This window comes from Ovis canadensis, chromosome 2, assembly GCF_042477335.2.
Source record: "Ovis canadensis isolate MfBH-ARS-UI-01 breed Bighorn chromosome 2, ARS-UI_OviCan_v2, whole genome shotgun sequence".
Lineage (NCBI taxonomy): Eukaryota > Metazoa > Chordata > Mammalia > Artiodactyla > Bovidae > Ovis > Ovis canadensis.
This window is the reverse complement of record NC_091246.1, coordinates 209,187,858-209,207,770: the sequence shown is the minus strand read 5'-3', so window position 1 is coordinate 209,207,770 and position 19,913 is coordinate 209,187,858. Positions and strand designations below refer to the sequence as shown.

The following is a 19,913-nucleotide window of genomic DNA, read 5'->3' as shown; positions in this document are numbered from 1 at the left end:
CAGTGATGCCATCCAACCATCTTGTCCTCTGTCCTCTCTTCTCCTGCTTTCAATGTTTCCTAGCATCAGGGTCTTTTCTAACAAGTTGGCTCTTCGCATCAGGTGGCCAGAGTATTGGAGCTGCAGCTTCAGTATCAGTCCTTCCAATGAATATTCCAAGGGACTCTCAAGAGTCATATGTTTATAGTAGGCATAGATGTTGACACATGTGCATATTTTACATCAGCTACTATAATTATTGTTATTCCTGTAGGAGTACAAGTATTTAGTGAAAGTGAAGTCACTCAGTTGTGTCTGATTCTTTGTGACCCCATGGACTGTAGCCTACCAGGCTCTTCCATCCATGGGATTCTCGAGGCAAGAATACTGGAGTGGGTTGCCATTTCCTTCTCCAGGAGATCTTCCCAACCCAGGGACTGAACCCAGGTCTCCCACATTGTAGGCAGATGCTTTACAGTCTGAGCTACCAGGGAAGTCTACAAGTATTTAGCTGATTGGCAACTCTTCACAGGGTAATATCAAATGATCCCCTGCTATATTATAAGCCTTAGGCTTTACTCTCCTTTTTATAATAGGTAGTTTAATAGGAATTGCTTTAGGCAACTCATCCATAGAAACCACTCTTCATGATACATATTAGGTAGTTGCACAAATCCGTTATGTCCTATCAATAGAAGTGGTATTCGCCATTATAGGAGGCTTCAGACATTGATTCCCACACACTTAACACAGCATGAGCAAAAATTCATTTTGTAATTATATTTGTAGGCATAAATATAACTTTTTTCCCATAACACTTCCTTGGTCTATCTGGAATATCACAATGATATTCTTACTACTCCAATATATACACAACATGAAATACTGTTTCATCAATAGGCTGATTCATTTCACTAACAGCAGTGATACTTACAACTTTTATAATCTGAGAAGCATTTGTATAAAAATGAGAGAGCTAACCACTGCAAACTTAGAATGATTACATAGATGTCTATGATATCACACATTTGAGGAACCCACTTATATTACTTTAAAACAACTAAGAAAGGAAGGAATCAAGCCCTCTTTTACTGGTTTCAAGCCACCACCATTATGTCTTTCTCAATAAATGCAATATTAGTGAAATATACATAACTTTGTGGAAGTTGTAGGTGAACTTGTATATACCTCTATGGCATATCCTTCCCAACGAGGCTTTCAAGATGCAGTGTCACCTGTTATAGAGGAACTTCCGCACTTCCATGATCACGTTAATAATCATATTTTTAATTAGCTCCTTAGTCCTATGTATTATTTCACTCATGTTAACAGCTAAGCTAATACATACAGGCACAATAAATGTACAAGAAGTGGAAAAAGTTTGAACAATCTTAGCAGTCATTATCCTAATTTTAATTCCCTTGCCATCACTATGAATTCTTTATATGACAGATGAAATAAATAATCCCTTTCTGACTATAAAAACTATAGGACACCAATGATATTGAAGTTATGAATAAACAGACTGTGAAGACTTTCATATATGATTCATACGTCAGATCTAAAACCAGGAGAGCTGCAATTATTAGAAATAGATAACCAAGTAGTACTATCCATAGAGATAACAATCTAAATATTAATTTCCTCCAAAGATGTTTTGCACTGTTGAGCTGTTCCTTCTTTCAGCCTAAAAACAGATGCTACTCCAGGATGCATAAAACAAGCAACCCTAGATTATGGACAATGCTCTAAAATTTGTAGATCAAACCACAGTTTCATGACTGTTGTCCTTGAATTAGTTCCATTGAAATACTTTGAGAAATGATCTTCATCAATATTATAAATTCATTAAAAAACTAATTAAACTTTTAAGTTAAAGACTGGGTGTTAACTCTCCCCTTAATGATATGCCACAACTAGACACATCACCATGGTTTATTTCTATTTTTTTATTGTTTTCTTTTTAAAATTTATTTATTTTAATTGGAGGCTACTTACTTTACAATATTATAGTGGTTTTGCCGTACATCTATTTTATCAAAAATTCTAGTCCTAATCATTATATTCCAACTAAAAATTTTAAAAATATACTTCAAACCGAGAAGTAAAAATATACTAAAATGCAAAAACAACTCACCCTTGAGAAGCAAAATGAATGAAAATTTATTTGCCTCTTTCATTAACCCAACAATAATGTAACTTCTTATTGTTGTATCAATCATTATATTCTCAAGTATTTTATTCCCCACAGCTAACTCACTAATCAACACTGCATGGTTTTATTCAATAATGATTAGTCCAACTTACATTGAAACAAATAATAGCTATTCACAACCACAAAGAACAGACCTGAACACTAATATGTATATCATTAGTATACATATAACACTAATGTATACACTAATGTATATACATATAACACTAATATATGTATAAGTATAATATGTATAACACTAATATGTATATCAGTTCTCCTTATATTTATTGTTTATTGGATCAACAAATATATTAAGACTCATACCACATTCATTTACACATGCTATACAACTGTCAATAAGTTTAGATCTAGCAGTCCCTCTGTGAGCAGGAAATGTAATTACTGATTTCTGCCATAAAACCAAAATTTTATGGCAGAATTTTGGCAGAATTTATGGCAAAACCCCAAAATTTCTGCCATTTTTTAACTGCAAGGAACACCAGTTCCTCTTTTATTCGTCCAGCGGGCTTTGCTGTATGATTAACACCTAATATTATAGCAGGTCATCTATTAATTCATTTAATTGGGGGAACAACTTTAGCACTACCAAATATTAGTAACGCCACAGCCTTCATAATATTTAAGCAGAAAAGGAAAGATATACTTATCTGAATGCAAAGTTCCAAAGAATAGCAAGAAGAAATAAGAAAGCCTTCTTAAGTGAACATTGCAGAGAAATAGAGGAAAACAATAGAATGGGAAAGATTAGAGCTCTCTTCCAGAAAATGAAAGACACCAAGGGAATATTTCATGCAAAGATGGGCACAATAGGACAGAAATGATATGGACCTAACAGAAGCAGAAGGTATTAAAAAGTGGCAAGAATACATAAAGGAACTGTACAAAAAAGGTCTTAATGACCTGGATAACCACGATGGTATGATCACTCACCTAGAGCCAGATATCTTGGAGTGTGAAGTCAAGTGGGCCTTAGGAAGTATCACTATTAACAAAGCTAGTGGAGGTGATGGGATTTCATCTGAGCTATTTCAAATCCTAAAAGACGATGCTGTGAAAGTGCTGCACTCAGTTTGTCAATGAATTTGGAAAACTTGGCAGTGATCATAGGACTGGAAAAGTCAGTTTTCATTCCAATCCCAAATAATGCCAATACCAAAGAATGTTCAAACTACTGCACAGTGCACTCATTTTAAAAGCTAGCAAGGTAATGCTCAAAATCCTTCAAGCTAGGCTTCACCAGTACATGAACTGAGGACTTCCAGATGTACAAGCTGGATTTAGGAAAGGTAGAGGAACCAGAGATCAAATTGGCAACATCCACTGGATCATCAAAAAAGCAAGAGAATTCCAGAAAAACATCTACTTCTGCTTCATTGATTAGGTCAAAGTCTTTGACTGTGTGGATTACAACAAACTGGAAAATTCTTCAAGAGATGGGAATACCAGACCACCTGACCTGCCTCCTGAGAAACCTGTGTGCAGGTCAAGAAGTAATGGTTAAAACTGGACATGAAACAATAAACTGGTTCAAAATTGGCAAAGAAGTACATCAAGGCTGTATATTGTCACCCTGCTTATTTAACTTATATGCAGAGTACATCATGTGAAATGCTGGGCTGGATGAAGCACAAGCTGGAATCAAGATTGCTGGGAGAAATATCAATAACCTCAGATATGCAGATGACACCACCCTTATGGCAGATAGTGAAGAGGAACTAAAGAACTTCTTGATGAAAGTGAGAGAGAATAATGAAAAAGCTGACTTAAAAGTCAAATATTCAAAAAACAAAAATCATGGCATCTGGTCCCATCACTTCCTGGCAAATAGATGGGGAAACAATGGAAACAGTGATAGACTTTATTTTTTTGGGTTTCAAAATCACTGCAGATGGTGACTGCAGCCATGAAATTAAAAGATGCTTCCTCCTTGGAAGAAAAGCTATGACAGACCTAGACAGTGTATTAAGAAGAAGAGATATCACTTTGCAGGTCTGTATAGTCAACGCTATCATTTTTCCAGTAGTCATGTATGGATGTGAGAGTTGGACCATAAAGAAGGCTGAGTGCTGAAGAATTGATGTTTTCACACAGTGATGTTGGAGAAGACACTTGAGAGTCCCTTGGACAGCAAGGAGATCAAACCAGTCAATCCTAAAGGAAATCAACCATGAATATCCATTGGAATGACTGATGCTGAAGCTGAAGCCCCAATATTTTGGCCACCTGATGTGAAGAGCCAACTCACTGGAAAAAACCCTGATGCTGGGAAAGATTGAGGGTAGGAGGAGAACAGGGCAACAGAGGATGAGATGGTGGGATGGCATCATCAACTCAATGGACATGAGTTTGAGCAGACTCCAAGAGATAGTGAAGGACAGGGAAAGCTGGTGTGCAGCCCATGGACCCACAAAGAGTCAGATACAACTGAGCGACTGAACAACAACAACAACAATCCTTGTTTTACTTACTGCCTTTGAATTTGCCATTGCCCTAATTCAAGCTTATATATTCACCTTTCTAGTAAGTCTTTGCTTATATGACAATACATAATGACCCTCCAAACCCATATCACATAGTAAGTCCCAGTTCTGACCCCTTACAGGAGCTCTCTCAGTGCTTCTAATAACCACAGGCCTAGTAACTTGATGTCACTTTAATTCAGTAATATTATCATCATTAGGCCTATTAACTGATACCTTAACATTATAACAGTTGTCCAAGAAAGCACTTTCTAAGGCTACCATAGACCAGTTGTTCAAAAAGGACTTCAATATGAAATAATCTTATTTTTATTTCAGAAGTCCTCTATTTTTACTGGCCTTTTTCTGAGCCTTCTATCACTCAGGTCTTTTTCCTACACCTGAATTACGTGGATGTTGACCACCAACAGTTATCCATCCTCTAAATTCACTAGAAGTGTAGCTTCTTATTGCCTCTGTCTTCTTAGCTTCTGGAGAATCCATCTGAGCCTGACACAGCCTTATAGAAGGAAACCAAAAACATACTCCAAGCTTTTTTAAAAAAACAATAAGCAAAATTAAAATGTCATCAATTCGAGTCAGTAGTGGAGTGGAAATGATAGAGGACAGAAGTAGTGAGCTTGAAAAAATATCAGTAGGATTTACCAATCTGAACAACAGAATGAAGATAAACTGAAAAAAAAAAACACACATACAGAATTTCCGGGATCTGTAGAACAATAGCAATATGGCAATATGAGTTGTCAATATTGTCAATAACAATATTGATACTCATTAGAATCCTAGACGAAAAGGAGAGAAGAGGAGAAGGAGGAGAAAGAGAAGGATAAGGCAAAATTATTCAAATAAATATTGGCTGAAAACACCCCAGCATTTGTGGAAAACGTAAACCTATGGATTAAAGAAGCTGACCAAAGCCCAAAGAGGGTAAACCCAAAGAAATTCAAGGCACACAACCATTATACTTCTAAAAATTAAAGAAAAAATGTCTTGAAAGCCACCAGAGGGAAACAGTGAAATCTATAGGGAATAAAAACATACCATGGAATATCTATTTGAATGATAGTGATTTTCTCATTTAAAATCATGGAAACCAGAGGATGTGGCCCAATATTTTTCAAGTATGAAAAGAAAAGAAGTGGCAACTGTAAATTCTATACCCAGCAATAATTCATGAGTGGGGCAAAGAAGATATTCTTAGACAAAGGAAAACTAAGAGAATTTGTTGCTAGCAAACATACCCCTAATGAATACCTAAAAGAAATTCTTTAAAAGAAAAGAAAATGATAACAGAAAAAGGCTTGGTGCTATAGAAACAAAGAAACAGCAGAATAGGCAAATATAGCCTATTCTAATTCTCATGGGTTTTTAAATAATATGTAATCATTAAATCAAAGATTATAGCACGACCTCCTGACCAAAATAATCTGCAGATGTGAAATGTAAGTAAGGGAGATACATAGGACAATTATTTTTTAAAAGTTGGGATGATTAAAATGCCTAAATGGAAGTAAGATTTCTATACTTCACTCAAAGAGGTAAAATATCAATACCAGTAGATTGAAGTAAGTGAATATGTTATAATACCTAGCACAATCACTAAGAAAACTGTAAAAAAAAAAAACCCTAAAAAACTATAAATCAGTGTGGAATCCTAAAAAATATTCGAATAACCCACAATGAGGTAAGAAAGAAGAAAAAAAGAATGAGAAATAGCGGAAACAAACAGGAAAAAAATAACTAAATGGCAGACTGGAGTCCCAACATGTCAATAATAACTGATTTAAAAGACATGGTTGGGAGAGAGCAGCCAAGATGGCAGAGTAGAAGGGCCCTAAGCTTACCACCTCTCATGAATATACCAGTCAAAATAATCTGCAGAATAATCATCACTGAAAAAGACTGAAACCTACCAGAAAATAACCTTCTACAGCTGAATACATAAGAGCAGAACCACAGTGAGACTGGTAGGGGAAGCAGACTGTGGTTATAATCAAATCCCATATCCTTTGGTGGGTGATCCACAAACTGGAGATAATCATATTACAAAAGTTCTCCCCAGGAGAGTTCTGAGCCCCATGTTAGGACCTCAAGCCCAGGGTCTGGAACCAAGGAGAGAAGCCCTAGAGGATTTGGCTTTGAAGGTCAGTGGGGCTTGATTGCCTGAAGCTCCATAAGATTAGGGAATAGAGACTGCATTCTTAAAGGGTGCACACAAAATCTCACACACACTAAGAATAAGGGGAAAAGCAGTAATTTGGGACAAGGCTGGGCCAGACCTACCTGCTGGTCTTAGAGGGTCTCCTGGGGAGGAAGGGAGCAGCTGTGGCCCACCACAGAGATATAGACACTGATGGTAGATATATCGAAGAACATTCATTTGCATGAGTTTTCCAGGCTGACATTTTGGTCCCATGATCTGGCCTTACCCAATAGACCACAAGCTTCAGTGCTGTGATGTCTCAGGCCAAACAACAAACTGGATAGGGACACAGCCTTTCCCATCCACAGACAGGCAGCCTAAAGATTTCCTGAACCCAAAGCTGCCTCTAGACGTGCCCTGAGACATGACCCTGCCCACTAGGGAACAAGACCCAGCTTCACCAGGGAACAGTCACCAGCCCTTCTTTCCAGGAAACCTGTACAAGTCTCTAGACAAGCCTCACCCACTGGGAGGCAGACATTAGAAGCACAAAACCCGCAGTCCTGTGGACATAACATATTCATGAGTTGGAAAACTCAACATAGTAAAGATGTCAGTTCTCCCAGATTGACCTTTAGATTTAATGTAATTTTTATCTAAATACCAGTTCTTTGTAAATATAAACAAAACCATTCTAAAATTTATATAGAAAGCATAGGTCCTAGAGTAGCTAAAGTCATCTTTAAAAAGAAGAAAATGGGAGGAATCACTTTACCCATATTAAGGCCTACTAGCTGTAGTAAACCCACTCCAGTACTCTTGCCTGGAAAATCCCATGGACGGAGGGGCCTGGTAGGCTACAGTCCATGGGGTCGCGAAGAGTCAGACACAACTTCACTTTCACTTTCACTTTTCACTTTCATGCATTGGAGAAGGAAATGGCAACCCACTCCAGTGTTCTTGCCTGGAGAATACCAGGGACCGGGCAGCCTGGTGGGCTGCCGTCTATGGGGTCACACAGAGTCGGACATGACTGACGCGACTTAGCTGCAGCAGCAGCAGCAGCAGCTATAGTAATCAAGCTACAGTAGTTAAGAGTAAAGATAGTGTGGTACTAGAAGAGAGACACAGAGATCAATGGACCAGAATAGACACCCCTGAAATAGGCCCACAAAATTACACCCAACTGATTTTCAACAGTGATGCAAAAGCAATTTAATGGAGGAATGATAGCCTTTTCAAGAAGAAGTGCTGAAGCTACTGGGACATCCCTGGGCAAACAAAACCAAACCTTGTCCTAAGTCTCTTACCTAAGATAAAAAACAGTAATAAAATTAAGTGCTGGTGAAATGTGGAGAAATTGCTGATGGGAATTTAAAATTATATAACAACTCCTGAAAACATTTTGGCAGTTTCTCAAAAACACTAACTATGCAACCTCCATGTACCCCAACAATTATACTCTTAGGCATTTACCCTAGAAAAATTAAGTCTTACAATCACACACACAAACACCCTGAACAAAATGTTCATAGAGCCTTATTCATAGTAGCCGAAAAGTGGAGACAACACAAATATTCTTTAATTGGTGAATGGCTAAACAAACTGTGCTACCTCTATGCCATGGAATAATACTCAACAATTTAAAGGAACATTGATACATACAACAACCTGGATGAAATTCCAGAGAATTATGCTGAGTGAAAAAAAAGCCAATCCTCAAATATATACTATATGAATTCTTTTATATGACATTCTTTAAATTATAAAACTACAGAACAGGTTAGTAGTTGCCAGGCCTTAAGTAGGAGATGGAGGCAGGAAAGAAATGGCTGTGACTATAAAAGGACATTAGGGATCCTTGTGGAAATATTCTACATCTTAATTGTATAAGATGTTACTATCCTGATTGATATTGACATTAGACAGTTTTTCAAGATGTTACTATTGAGGGAACCTGGATGAAAGGTACATGGTCTCTCTGTGTTATTTCTTACAACTGTGTGAATCTACAGTTATTTCAAAATAAAGTTTAATGTTTAAAAAAGAAAAAACTTACCTTAAATATTTTTCTTAAGGGTGATAGTCACACCTGTGTATGAGAGATAAAACTAAATTAAGTTAAACAAGATAAATTCAGTGGGTAACCTGTAAAACATAGGTTACATAAAATCAACAGATTTAGAAAGTTGAAAGAATCTATCACCTAAGGCAACAGGATTGTAAATTGAAAGCTGGAGTTCTAGAACAAATTCCTTAAAGCCTAAGCTAATTGCTTCATCAACAAGTCACAAAATCTTCAGAACTCTACGGTAAAATAAACTTGAAGTTTGAAGTTCAGAGAAGAATTTTTTATGAACCGAGGTAGACAATGTGTTAAAGAAATGCTGTATTTTGAGACAAACTTCTGGAATGCTTATCTGAACTGGAAAGGACTAACATCTCTTTCAATTCACAGCTGATTCAGGTGACAGTCTTTCAATAGTTCCTTCACATTTTGAGAGTCCCTTCCTAAATTAAGATTATTTAAATATAGTATAATAAATTTCTATCTAAACCCTGACAGTGACAGAATGTGAAATCATTTCCCCAAAGGTCAGGATTCAAGAAAGGTAGGGGCAGGGAGGAGGGAATTTACCTACCAATGAAAGGCAGTGTTTGGTGATGGTAAGAGAATTAGGAATAAGAAATTAGGATATGGGGAAAAGAGCTTGGATTTTACAGGAAGAAATACCTAGGTTCAAACCCAAATTCTTCTACTACGATGGTCAAATAAATTTAGGCAATTTACATCTGACTTTCAGTTTTCACCTGCAAAATGATTATATTATCAAATATTTCAAAGAATTTAAAGGATTTAGAACATAATAGTCACTTGCTAAATGGTATATATTATTTTTTCACTTGTACAAGTATATGATAGGATAAATGTGAGAAGCAGAATTGTTGGATCAAAGTGAATGAGCATATTTACTTTTGATAGATAACTGCAAGATTATCCTTTAAACCAGATTTACTTATTTACCCAAAATGTAGGAAAATATCCATTATCTCACAGCCTGGTCATTTTTGTTTTTGTTAATTTGATGCACAAAAATAATATTTCATTGATATTTTAATTTGCATATTCCTGAGAATTAATGAGTGAACAGTTTTCATGTGTTTATTACCCATTTGTATTTCTGTTATTTGACTATTTATAATCTCTGCTCATATTTACAAATTGGGTTGTGTCTGTGCTTATTTATGTGTGAAAATGCTTTTTATTTTTGAATAACAAGACTTTGTTATCTATACTATTTGTTATCTACATTTGTTTTTACTTCTTCATGGTCCTTATAGAAATTTGAAATGTTTATGTAGTCAAATCTGGCAGCTTTTCCTTATGGCTATTATGGCTATTCTATTGTTTAGAATATCCTTCCCCTCTCCGAGATTATGTCAGCATTTTCCTAGATGATTTTCTATGTATACTTTCTATATTTAAATATTTAATCCATCTATATTTGATGTTTCTGGTACGAGGTAAGGATCTATTGATAATTTTGCTGAAATGGATAGATAGTTGTCTCAGTGCTATTTATTAATTGTCCATATAGTTAACAGGTTTTTGTCTGTCAGTAACCCTTCTTAAGGATATCCTGTCTGCCCCAACTCTAATTGTTGGTATATTTGGCAAACTTGACACTACACCTCTGTGGCAACAAGGATGATCATGTAATTTGATGTAAAAATATTTAGAGGTACTTCCCTGGTGGGATCTTCCCAGCCCAGAGATTGAAACCATATCTTTTGCATCTCCTGCATTGGCAGGTGGATTCCTTACTACTCTGCCACCTGGGAAGCCCAATAGTTAAATGCATACTGACTTCCACAGTGGCTGCACCAATTTATATTGGTTTGTTTCCCTCATTTTGTTTTCCCCTTTATTGAGGTATTATTGATATAACATATGTAAGTGTGAGGTGTACAATATGATAATTTGATACATGTATATATTGCAAAATGTTTACCGCATTAAGTTTAGCACCTCCATCCCCTTATATATTTACCTTCATATGTGAGTATGGTGATAACATTTAAAATTTACACTTTTAACAACTTTCAAATATATAGTACAGTAATGCTAATTATAGTTACCATACCGTACATTAGATCCAAGAACCTATTATTCATCTTATAGCATAGAGTTTGTACCATTTGACTAGTTAGAATCCACATGTAAGTGAGAAAATGTATATCTGTCTTTCTCTATGACTTATTTCACTTAGTATAATGCCTTCCAGGTCCATGCATGTAAACCAATAGTTTCTTACTTTTTTTTATCCATTCGTCAATGGACACGTAGTTATTTTCATGTCTTGACTAATGTGAATAAACCTGCAGTGAATGTGGAGTGCAGATATCTCTTCAAGTTAGTGTTTTCATTTCCTTCACATATGCCCAGAGGTGGGATTGATGGATCATATGGTAACTATTTTTAACCACCCCATAGTTAAATCCATGTGTGTGTGTGTGTGTGTGTGTGTATGTGCCCAGTCACTGAGTCATGTGTGACTCTTTATGACCCCATGGACTGTAGCCAACCAGGGTCCTCTGTCCATGGAATTTGCTAGGCATGAAAATGAGCAAGTTGCCATTTCCTACTCCAGGGGATTTCTCAGCCCAGAGATTGATTGCATGTCTCTTGCTTCTCCTGCATTAGCAGGCAGATACTTTACCATTGTGTCACCTGGGAAGCCCAATAGTTAAACTCATACTGACTTCCATAATGGCTGCACCAATTTACATTCCCACCAATAGTGCATAGGGGTTCTTTTTTCTCCACAGTATCACCAACACTATTGTTCCCCATTGTTAACATCTTATATTACCATAGTACATTTGCCAAAACTTAAGAAACCAATATCAGTACATTACTAATAACCCAAATCCAGATTTTATTTGGGTCTCACTATTTTTTCCATTAACATTCTATTTCTGTTCCATGTTTCAGTACAGAGCACCACATTATATTTAGTTGTCATGTCTTCCCAGACTCCTTGGGTCTACGACATTTTCTCTGCTTTTCCTTGATTTTGTTTCTTTTTATGACTTCAAAAATCATGATAAGCTCTGGCCAAGTATCCTGTATAATGTCCCCCAATATGTGCTCGTCTAATCATGATCAAGAGGCAGGGCAGGTGTTCTGGTATTCCCATTTCTTGAAGAATTTGCAACAGTTTATTGTGATCCACACTGTCAAAGGCTTTGGCATAGTCAATAAAGCAGAAATAGATGTTTTTCTGGAACTCTCTTGCTTTTTTGATGATCCAGCAGATGTTGGCAATTTGATCTCTGGTTCCTCTGCCTTTTCTAAAACCCGCTTGAACATCTGGAAGTTCATGGTTCACATATTCCTCAAGCCTGACTTGGAGAATTTTCAGCATTACTTTACTAGCATGTGAGATGAGTGCAATTGTGCAGTAGTTTGAGCATTCTTTGGCATTGCCTTTCTTTGGGATTGGAATGAAAACTGACCTTTTGCAGTCCTGCAGCCAGGAAGCAACAGTTAGAACTGGACATGGAACAACAGACTGCTTCCAAATAGGAAAAGGAGTACGTCAAGGCTGTATATTGTCACCCTGTTTATTTAACTTCTATGCAGAGTACATCATGAGAAATGCTGGACTGGAAGAAGCACAAGCTGGAATCAAGATTGCCAGGAGAAATATCAATAACCTCAGATATGCAGATGACACCACCCTTATGGCAGAAAGTGAAGAGAAACTAAAAAGCCTCTTGATGAGAGTGAAAGAGGAGAGTGAAAAAGTTGGCTTAAAGCTCAACATTCAGAAAACAAAGATCATGGCATCCAGTCCCATCACTTCATGGGAAATAGATGGGGAAACAGTGGAAACAGTGTCAGACTTTATTTTGGGGGCTCCAAAATCACCTCAGATGGTGATTGCAGCCATGAAATTAAAAGATGCTTACTCCTTGGAAGGAAAGTTATGACCAACCTAGATAGCATATTGAAAAGCAGAGACATTACTTTGCCAACCAAGGTCCGACTAGTCAAGGCTATGGTTTTTCCAGTGGTCATGTATGGATGCAAGAGTTGGACTGTGAAAAAAGCTGAGCACCAAAGAATTGATGCTTTTGAACTGTGGTGTTGGAGAAGTCTCTTGAGAGTCCTTTGGATTGCAAGGAGATCCAAGCAGTCCATTCTAAAGGAGATCAGCCCTGGGTGTTCTTTGGAAGGAATGATGCTAAAGCTGAAGCTCCAGTACTTTGGCCACCTCATGTGAAGAGTTGACTCATTGGAAAAGACTCTGATGCTGGGAGGGATTGAGGGCAGGAGGAGAAGGGGATGACAGAGGATGAGATGGGTGGATGGCATCACTGACTCAATGGAGGTGAGTTTGAGTGAACTCCGAGAGTTGGTGATGGACAGGGAGGCCTGGCGTGCTGCGATTCATGGGGTCGCAGAGTCGGACACGACTGAGCAACTGATCTGATCTGATCACATTGATTGATTTGTGAATATTGAAAAATACTTGCATCTTGAGAGTCCCTTGGACTGCAAGGAGATCCAACCAGTCCATCCTAAAGGAGATGAGTCCTGGTTGTTCATTGGAAGGACTGATGTTGAAGCTGAAATTCCAATACTTTGGCCACCTGTTGTGAAGAGCTGACTCATTGGAAAAGACCCTGAAGCTGGGAAAGATTGAGGGCAGGAGGAGAAGGGGACGAAAGAGGATAAGATGGCTGGATGGCATCACCAAGTCAATGGACATGGGTTTGGGTGTACTCAGAGAGTTGGTGATGGACAGGGAGTTTGGCATGCTGCAGTTGTTGGGGTCACAAAGAGTTGGACACGACTGAGTGACTGAACTGAACTGAACTTGCATCCCTGGGATAAAGCCCACTTGGTCATGATATATGATCTTTTTAATATGCTGTTGGATTCTGGTTGCTAGAATTTGGTTAAGGATTTTTGCATCTATGTTCATCAGTGATATTGGTCTGTAGTTTTCATTTTTTGGCATCTTTGTCTGGTTTTGGTATTAGGGTGATGGTGGCTTCATAGAATGAGTTTGGAAGTTTACTTTCCTCTGCAGTTTTATGGAAGAGTTTGAGTAGGATAGGTGCTAGTTCTTCTCTAAAATTTTGGTAGAATTCATCTGTGAAGCCATCTGGTCCTGGGCTTTTCCTTGCTGGAAGATTTCTGATTATGGTTTCAACTTCTGTGCCTGTGATGGGTCTGTTAAGATGTTCTATTTCTTCTTGATTCAGTTTTGGGAAGGTATACTTTTCTAAGATTTCATCCATTTCTTCCAAGTTGTCCATTTTATTGGCATATAATTGCTGATAGTAGTCTCTTATGATCCTTTGTATTTCTGTGTTGTCTGTTGTGATCTCTCCATTTTCATTTCTAATTTTGTTGATTTGATTCTGCTCCCTTTGTTTCTTGATGAGTCTGGCTAATGGTTTGTCTATTATACTTATCTTCTCAAAGAACCAGCTTTTAGCTTTGTTGATTTTTGCTATGGTCTCTTTTGTTTCTTTTGCATTTATTTCTGCCCTAATTTTTGTGATTTCTTTCCTTCTACTCTCCATGAGGCTCTTTATTTCTTCCTTTTCTAGTTGCTTTAGGTGTAGGATTAGGTTATTTATTTGATTTCTCTCCTGTTTCTTGAGGTAGGTTTGTATTGCTATGAACCTTCCCCTTAGCACTGCTTTTACTGAATCCCATAGGTTTGGGGTTGTTGTGTTTTCATTTTCATTTGTTTCTATGCATAGTTTGATTTCTTCTGTGATTTGTTGGTTATTCAGAAGTGTGTTGTTTAGCCTCCATATGTTTGTATTTTTAATATTTTTTTTTCCCTGTATTTGACATCTAATCTTACTGCATTGTGATCAGAAAAGATGCTTGAGATGATTTCAATTTTTTTAAAAAAATTTATCAAGGCTAGATTTGTGGCCCAGGATGTGATCTATCCTGGAGAAAGTCCTGTGTGCACTTGAGAAAAAGGTGAAATTCATTGTTTTATGGTGAAATGTCCTATAGATATCAATTAGGTCTAACTGGTCCATTGTATCTTTTAAAGTTTGTGTTTCCTTGTTAATTTTCTGTTTAGTTGATCTATCCATAGGTGTGAGTGGGGTATTAAAGTGTCCCACTATTATTGTGTTACTGTTAATTTCCCCTTTCGTATTTTTTAGCATTTGCCTTACATATTGCTGTGCTCCTATGTTGGGTGCATATATATTTATAATTGTTATATCTTCTTCTTGGATTGATCCTTTGATCATTATGTAGTGTCCTTCTTTGTATCTTTTCACGGCCTTTATTTCAAAGTCTATTTTATCTGATATGTGTATTGCTACTCCTGCTTTCTTTTGGTCTCCATTTGCATGAAATATCTTTTTCCAGCCCTTCACTTTCAGTCTGTATGTGTCCCTAGGTTTGTGATGGGTCTCCTGTAGACAATATATATAAGGATCTTGTTTTTGTATCCATTCGGCCAGTCTCTGTCTTTTGGTTGGGGCATTCAACCCATTTACATTTAAGGTAATTATTGATAAGTATGATTCCGTTGCCATTTACTTTATTGTTTTGGGTTCGAGTTTATACACCCTTTCTGTGTTTCCTGTCGAGAGAAGATCCTTTAGCATTTGTTGAAGAGCTGGCTTGGTGGTGCTAAATTCTCTGAGCTTTTGCTTGTCTGTAAAGCTTTTGATTTCTCCTTCATATTTGAATGAGATCCTTGCTGGGTACAGTAATCTGGGCTGGGCTGTAGGTTTTTCTTTCATCACTTTAAGTATGTCCTGCAATTCCCTTCTGGGTTGAAGAGTTTCTATTGAAAGATCAGCTGTTATCCTGATGGGGATCCCCTTGTGTGTTATTTGTTGTTTTTCCCTTACTGCTTTTAATATTTGTTCTTTGTGTTTGATCTTCATTAATTTGATTAATATGTGTCTTGGGGTGTTTTGCCTTGGGTTTATCTTGTTTGGGACTCCGTGGGCTTCTTGGTTTTGGGTGGCTATTTCCGTCCCCATTTTAGGGAAGTTTGCAACTATTACCTCCTCAAGTATTTTCTCATGGCCTTTCTTTTTGACTTCTTCTTCTGGGACTCCTATGATTTGAATGTTGGGGCATTTAACATTGTCCCAGAGGTCTCTGAGGTTGTCCTCATTTCTTTTAATTCTTTTTTCCTCTCTGCTTCATTTATTTCCACCATTCTATCTTCCACCTCACTTATCCTATCTTCTGCCTCAGTTATTCTACTGTTGGTTCCCTCCAGAGTGCTGTTGATCTCAGTTATTCATTGTTGATTGACTCTTTTTTATTTCATCTAGGCCCTTGTTAAACTTTTCTTACATCTTCTCAATCCTTGTCACCAGACTGTTTATCTGCAACTCCACTTTGTTTTCAAGATTTTGAATCATTTTTACTATCATTATTCTGAATTCTTTTTCAGTTAGACTCCCTATCTCCTCCTCTTTTGTTTGGATTGGTGGGCTTTTATCATGTTCCTTTCCTGATGAATATTTCTCTGCCTTTTCATCTTGTTTAGGTTGCTGTGTTTGGGGTGGCCAGAATTTCTGTATGCTGGGAGTTTGTGGTTCCTCTTTATTCTGGAGGTTCCTTCCTGTGGATGGTGTTGGATGAGTGACTTGTCAAGGTTTCCTGGTTAGGGAAGCTTGCGTTGGTTTTCTGGTGGGTGGAGCTGGATCTCTTTTCTCTGGAGTGCAATGAAGTGTCCAGTAGTGAGTTTTGAGGAGTCTATGGGTTTGGTGTCACTTTTGGCTGCCTGTGTTTTTGTGCTTATGGTTATGTTCCTTCTTTGTTGGAGAATTATCTTGGTATGTCTTGCTCTGAAACTTGTTGGCTCTTGGGTGGAGCTTGGTTTCAGTGTAGGTATGGAGGCTTTTGGATGAGCTTTCGTCAATTAATAGTCCCTGGAGTCAGGAGTTTTCTGGTGTTCTCAAGTTTTGGATTTAGGCCTCCTGCCTCTGGCTTTCCATCTTATTCTTATAGTAGCCTCAAGACTTCTCCATCCACACAGCTTCAATGATAAGTCATCTAAGTTAATGGTGAAAAGATTCTCCACAGTGAGGGACACCCAGAGAGGTTCACAGAGTTACATGAAGAATAGAAGAGGGAGGCGGGAGATAGAGGTGACCAGGAGGAGAAGAGGGGGAATCAAAAGGGAAGAGAGCAGTCTAGCCAGTAATAAATTCCCTATTTGCTCTCCACAGTCTGGAACACTCAGAGAGCTTCATGGAGTTCCATAGAGAAGTGAAGAGGGAGAAAGGAGATGTGACCAGGAGCGGGAGTCAAAAGGAGAGAGACCAGTCTAGCCTGTGATCAGTTCCCTAAGTTTTCTCCATAGCTTAGAACACCCAAAGAGATTAACAGAGTTAAGTAGAGAAGAGAAGGGGGAGGGAGGAGATAGAGGTGACCTGGGGGAGAAAAAAGGAGAGTCAAAAGGGGAGAGAGCAATCAAATCAGTAATCACACATCTAAGTAAAAATGGGTACTGAAGATTGGATTCTTAAAGGTATAGAATTGATAACAAATACCAAAAAGCAAAGATTAAAAATCTAGAGCAGAGGTTAGACTCTCAAAAATACAATATTAAAAGATAAAAAAAGAAAATTGCAAAAGTTATATATAAAAAATATGAAATCTGCTTTAAAAATAGGGTCTTTTTTTCAAGGTAACAGAAGGTTTTAAAAATGAAAATTAAAGGAGTAATATAGAACTTAAAAATAAATTTTTTTTTAATTAAACAATGATAATAGTAAAATATATCTAGGAATTACTCTGGAGCTGTTGAGGGCAGTGTGTGGTCAGTTCAGTTTCAAATAGTTCCTTGTTCCACCTTATACTTCTTTTCAAGGTCTGTAGGTCCCTTCCAATGCCAGTGCTAACTATAGGGTTTTAAGCTGTTGCACTTGTCACTTCCAAAGCCATTCCCTCTTCTTTGTTTATTTTGGCTTTGTCTGTTTGCAAGTCTCTTCAGTATCTAACCTCCACCCTGACACAAGAGTGCAAAAGTGTGCAAAAGTGGTCATTTATTTAGGCTCACTTGTTCAATTGTGCTGTGGGGAGGGAGGAACACCGCAAACAAATATCACTGGCGTGTGTGGGGAGTGCTCACAGTGTCTGGGCCACACTAGGTTTGCTCCCGCTCACGGCTTGTGTGCTTTCCCAGTCTACACTGCTCAGGCTACAGGTTGCTCTGTGGGAGAACTGCCTAAGGCGAGCCCTGGGCTGTGTGCACTTCCCAGATCTACACCGCTCAGGTTCAGGTTCTCAGGTACTCCACAAAGGCACAGACTCAGTTGGGCCTGCGTTTTGTGCCCTTCCCAGGTCGGAGCAGCTCAGGCAACCAGGTGCTTGGCAAGTGCAATCTTCCAAGCTGGGTGGTGCATCTTATCACCTCCCAGTCCCAGCCTCTCGGTTTCCTGGGTGTGCAGCAGGATCACAGGTATGTTGTGTGTCTCTTCTGGGTTGCTAATCTCTGGCTGCGACCCTCCTGATGGATGTCAACCGTCCAGGACCCCAGGAAGACTTGGTTAACAAATGGGAGCCTGCTCGCAGTTTGGTAGGGGATGCCATCTCTGGAGCCGAGTTTGCCCCTTTTCTTCTGGCTCTGGCTGTCACCTGCCTGCCTCCCAGCCTCCGGCGGGGGATGGGCCGGTCCGCAGCCAGCTAACTCTCTTCTGGTATTCGCTCGGTCCTTTGTTCTGTAAGAGGGCCGGCAGTGCCTTAGGTTAGAGCTTTTCATGGGAAAGTTCACTCTCTCTCTCTTTCTTCTTTTTCTTTTTTTCTTTTTCCTCTCTGGCTATCCCGTGGTTTGGGTTGCTATCTCACGTTAGCTCCCTCAGATTGCCCTCAGGGCATTCAGGCCCGGTCTTTACCCTAAGCAATGCAGCCCAGGCCTCCCTGTTCAGCCCCTGCTTGCTGGTGGTGGACGTGAGCATCTGGGCTACTCCTCTGCTGGGAGTTGCAGTTAGACGTTTAATCTGTGGGTTTTATTATTTAATTTTTTCCTCCTGGTTATGTCACCCTCTGAGATTCCAAAACTCCCCACAGACCCGCCAGCGAGAGGATTTCCTGGTGTTTGGAAACTTCTCTTTTAAGATTCCTTCCCCGCCCCAGACGGGTCTCCATCCCTAACTCTTTTGTCTCTTTTTATCTTTTGTCCTTACCTCCTTTTAAAGACAATGGGTTGCCTTTCTGGGTGCCTGGTGTCCTCTGCCAGTGTTCAGAAGTTGTCTTGTGGTATTTGCTCAGTGTTCAAATGATTTTTCGATGAACTTGTTAGGGAGAAAGTGGTCTCCCCATCCCATTCCTCTGCCATCTTAGGACCGCCCCCCCCCCCCACCTCGTTTAGGTCTTGATTGCCAGGTTTCTCCACTGTGCAGTGACTGTTTTTTTTGCTTTCACTGTTCAGATTTTTTGAAGTAAGTCCCTAACTCTAGCCTACCCTCAAGGGTGTATGTGTGAGGGTGGTGGGCGGTGGGCCAGAATTAAGCTCTACTTCTTGGATGGGGGAGTAGCTACATGTCTTAATTCTTCTGTGAGAAAGATTTGTTTTCCTCATTTATTTATATAATTTATTTTCATGAGTATAGTTGTATATATATATATATATATATATATATATATATATACACACACACACACACACATTGGATTATAATCTATGGTATTATTTTGTTGTATTAATTTTTCCGGCTTTGGCCATTGGGACTTTCAGTGTGTCCTGTGTCCCAATGACATGCCCCTGTCCTTTTATTTTTTGAGCATATTCATAGTTTTTAGTGCTCTATGATGTTCCAGGCTTATACTGAATTTTTCTTACCCAGTCATAATATCAATAGTTTCTACATGGAGTCCTGGTTATTTTACTAGAGCATATTTGTAAATCAAGCTCTGGACACTGAGTGTACTTATGGCTACAAGTGTTCACTTTCTTCATATTTGTTATTTTTTCAGTTTCCTTCTATTATTGATTTCTAGCTTCATTCCATTGTGGATGAATAGACTCAGTATGTGTGGAAGTTATTGAATCAGTTAAGAATTATAAACAAA

The 19,913-nt window shown here is 38.4% G+C and overlaps 1 protein-coding gene across 1 annotated transcript in view; it reads left to right on the top strand.

The window, feature by feature from the left end:
- Nucleotides 1-19,913, top strand: part of C2CD6 (C2 calcium dependent domain containing 6) — a 111,057-nt gene that overhangs the window by 82,043 nt on the left and 9,101 nt on the right. The gene's annotated exons all lie outside the window — the stretch shown is intronic.